We start from the raw sequence: 4503 nt of genomic DNA on the forward strand, positions 1-4503 counted from the left end.
GTTGTGTTTGAAATTATATCCTAAATATTTAATGATTCATTCCTCGCTAAATCGTGTGTTTTTCTCGTCTGACCCATAGGTTGGTGCCCCCTAGTGCCAGCCGCCTGCCGCGCAATAGCCGCGCAAAACAAAGGTTTTTTAAAAAGTTTATTGAGAAAAAGATACGGAAAAAAGTGTCCCTAGATAGGTATGCAATTTGGTACATAAGTGCAGTAAAAATTGGTGCGCAAAATTAGTTCGTAGAGGATGCGAGACTGTGTGTGTGTGTGTGTGGTGTGTGTGTGTGTGTGTGAGTATGTGTGTGTGTGTGTCTCTTTCTTTCTTCCTTTTTTTTTGGGAGTGCCTATGTACACGGTAACGGGGCATCTAGCCTCAGGATCTATGTACACGTAAACCGGTTTACCGTTGCAACATTCTGTCAGTGATGGTCCTCGCTGTCGTGACCGCGCGCGCTCGTGTGTGTGTGTGTGTGTGTGTGTGTGTGTGTGTGAGTTGTTTTTTTAAAATCAAAACAATTTTAACCATTAATGGCGAGATTCCATCTTACACTCCCCAAACTCCAGATCTTAGTCTTAATGTTATCATTAAAAGACAAGCTTTGCGATTTATAGTTTAATTGAAGCCCGAGTCGAAATATACTCTTACTACTGCTCTCTTGGTGGAAACGATTTATTCTGCATAAGCAATCTGGAGAAAAAAATCAGTGTCACTGTAAAAGGTTAAAATTTCACGAAGTACGCTCCGTGAACACCGCTGTAACAATCCTTTGATCTACGTCATCAGGCAACCCATTGTTTCTTTCATCTTTACCCATTCCCCCTTACTATCCCCCCATCCCCCCGCCCATCTCTCTCTCTCTCTCTCTCTCTCTCTCTCTCTCTCTCTCTCTCTCTCTCTCTCTCTTGTCATAATGTTATCCCTTCCCCTTCCCATCTCAATGTAAAATGAAAACGTTCTGTTGTTTGCAGATACATGTATGATTGTTTTGTTTTCTCTCTCTCACTAGGCTAGGATTAAAAACCAAGACATCAGGTAATGGGTGTCTAATGCCAAAGTATAGATTCTCTCTTTGGCCAATTTAGTCACGCATGTGGCAGTCCAGCTATTTACTATGTTCTGCCTATACCACACAATAAGTGGCATTTTGGGGGGTGGGTACGAAAGAAATCAAGGTCATAAGTAACCGTGCACAAGAGCTGTATAGGGAATTGGTTTCTGGGGGTCTTGCAAATACCAAATATTTTATGGAAAGCTTTTTCGAACTCCAAGACGTCTGGTTTGTTTTGCTATCTTGGAACAAACGAAACAGAGATGTCTTGATGTGTGGCCTAGTTGTCTGATTTTGTGACCTGGATGTAAGGTTTTGTGACTTAGATGTATCCTTTTGTGTGTGCAAGCCATGCGGGTAAGTACGGCGATAGCTTGCCAGTTGAGGAAAAAAAAAGGAAGAAGCAGCGTATCCGCATTTGAAAAACAAAACAAAAAAAAACTGAAAAAACAAAACAACTTAACCTTTTAAAGGCGAATATCAATCTTACTTGGACCAAAAATAAAATCTTACCGTTTTCATCAAAAGACAAAAAACAAATTACAATTTAAAAACTTGAGCTTTTATATAGAGCAATATCCACCCAACGTGCTCAAAGCGCTTTTTATCAATATTCTTACTGCTCTTATGGTGGAAACGTTTGTTTTTTCCGCGTTAAAAAATAATATAAATGAAGACTATTATTTGAAAAACAAAAAAATCAGTGTCACTGGCAAAGGGTTAATTGCAGTAATCCTGCATCCAGTGAGACTCCTACGGCACTTGCTAATCATAAAAAAGGCAATAGCAGCAATCAACAATACTAAGGTGAAAAAAAAAGAAGAAAAAAAAAGGTGGGTAGGGGGAAGAGCAAACCCAGTAGCAATGCAACCTTTTAGCGGCGAAATTCGATCTTTGACCTAACACCAAATCTTCTATCATCAAAAGACAAGTAACGGCAAAACTATTATAGACAATTGAAGTCCGAGTTGCGATAGTCTGACTACTCTCTTGGTGGAAACGCTGTATTCCCCGTTAACAATAATAAAGATAAAAGCAAACTACTATCTAAAAGCAAAAAATTTGCTTCGCTGTTAAGGGGTTAAGAACACCTGCAACTGCAACTGCCAGCATCCTTGAGATGTCTACGTCACCAATCGACACGTCTCCCTCTCGTCGGCATGCACCCCCCCCCCCTCCTCCACTCTCACGGTGGTGGTGGCGGCGGATAAAAAAGGCCTTTTTTTCTTTTATTCAATCAACTTGACTGCTGGTGGACCCTAGGCCTCTCTACAAGTCCAAGAAATAATACTCACTTTTTCTCTTCGCCAACGAAAATATCTACCCCCTACCGGTCTAATTATTTGTAGCAGACGACAAATTTCTCAAAAAGGTCACGTGACACTGTAAAAACAACACAGGAAGTCCATGAAAGCTTATTTACGACATTTCCTTTGAACCGTGTAAACAACAAAATTTCGTTTTCATTCGACTCAACGGGTCAGATTGGCCGGTATTTTTTTAACGAACTAAAGTTCTGAAAAATCAAAATGTTTCTTAGAAAGTTGAAAGATGCTAGTTTTTGAAACAGAGGTAGGTTTTAAAAAAAAATCTTTATATTTTACGTGAATGCATGCTCAAGGCGAGTTGGACGTGCAGCGGAGGTTGGTCGGCCAAAGGCCCACCTCTCTAGTAATAGTAGGCACTTTGATAACTCCAGTCCAGTGGCCGCCGATAGGCTCACTGTAAGGTGAAACTCGTTTTTTGGAACTTTATTTTTGACCCTTTACTGTTTTGGTCACCATGGCATTATTTGTGAACCTATGTGACTAACTTTGGTATCATTATAAAGGGCACAAAACAAGCTTTCTAACGGTGTATTTAATTCTTAATTCCTGATTGTATTTCTCAGAAAGCTTATGTAATAAAAATTTATAAATTTTTGAATTATAAGAACTTTTTAAATTATGGATACATTTTAATTATACTTCATACATCGATAGACAATTAATTGAAGAATATCTCTGCCAAATTTCATCAAAATTGATGCAGTCGCTCATTATTTTATTTTTTCCGCCATCAACCCCACTTTTTAGGACAAAAACCTCATATTTTTCCCCCTTTTCATTTATCCTTAATTTTTTCCATACTTTCTATCCATAAAAATGATTTATATGAAAATAAAGCTTATTTTCTGACCATTAAAATGATACCTAACACTTGCCAATTATTTTTTAATTGAAACAAAATTACTGAAAACAATAAGTGGGCCATGTTGACTGTAAAACTCAAAATTTCCCGATCGCCGCGAGATGCTGGTTTTGAGGCAGCAGTGAGATCACAGATTCTCTCTGTAAAATTGGCAAAAAATTTCAATAGAAAAATATAAATAACTCTGGAACCGTAGGTCGTAGAGAAACAAATAAGGTATCAAATTTTATGTTTTTTCAAGTCCCATCCCCCTGACTGAGTCAAATCAAGATATTTTGAGTTTGAAAATTTTATCAAAGTGCCTAGTAATAGTGGTTCACGACATAGGAACATTTATTAATATCAAGTTTATCAGTAGCCTATAAAAGAAGCAAATTAAATTAAGGATCTCCTTACCATATAAACTTTTTCTTTAGGCTTATGTCCATGCAATTATGCTTGAGAGTTGGGGCTAGAATTAAAGTCTTTTCACTGGTAACTCGCACAAATACACTGCTTTTAGTTAAGATCGCGGTTCGTGACTTTAGTTGATCATTCTTTTACATGAACAAGCTTCAAGTGACCACATGCATAATTCAAATATTATGCTTCCAAATTAGGCTCGCTCTCATATTTACCATTATCACCATCACTGAAACAAAAGTTATAGAGGGTTTCCTTGAATGTAAAAAAAAACCCACTACCAACGACAATTCAATCCTGGACTTTGATAGAAATCAGTAACAAAGAAGTTGAAGTCAGTGGCGGTTCTAGCCTATTTACAGTGGTTGGGCAAAGATGATCCGGTCATATATATATATATATATATATATATATATATATATATTATATATATATATATATATATATATATATATATATATATATATAATATATATATATATATTATTTATTTATTTATTTATTTATTTTAATTATAATTTTTTTTCACCTTTAAAAAAAAATATTTCAACCACAAATAATCACATTCACAATGAAATGACAATACCAGTAGATTTTAATTATTCCAAACGTAATCAAAAAATAATCACGAAAGAGAATACAACTAAAAAATAAAGCGACGAGACATAATGCGACAACACCTTGACAATAGAAGTCCATTTCGTTCACTCGAAAAATTAAAGAGATGCTTTAATCCCTCAACGGCGAGATTAATATTTCTGTTACATTACTGGTTTTCAGTAGTATGTAGTAACCTTAAAGTTTTCATCGAGAAGCAACAACAGCGATATGACTCGAGTTTCATTCAGAGCTGAAATTGCATC

The sequence above is a fragment of the Berghia stephanieae genome, chromosome 11 (assembly GCF_034508935.2).
Source record: "Berghia stephanieae isolate SIO BIC M18660-M18661 chromosome 11, UCSD_Bste_1.3, whole genome shotgun sequence".
NCBI lineage: Eukaryota > Metazoa > Mollusca > Gastropoda > Nudibranchia > Aeolidiidae > Berghia > Berghia stephanieae.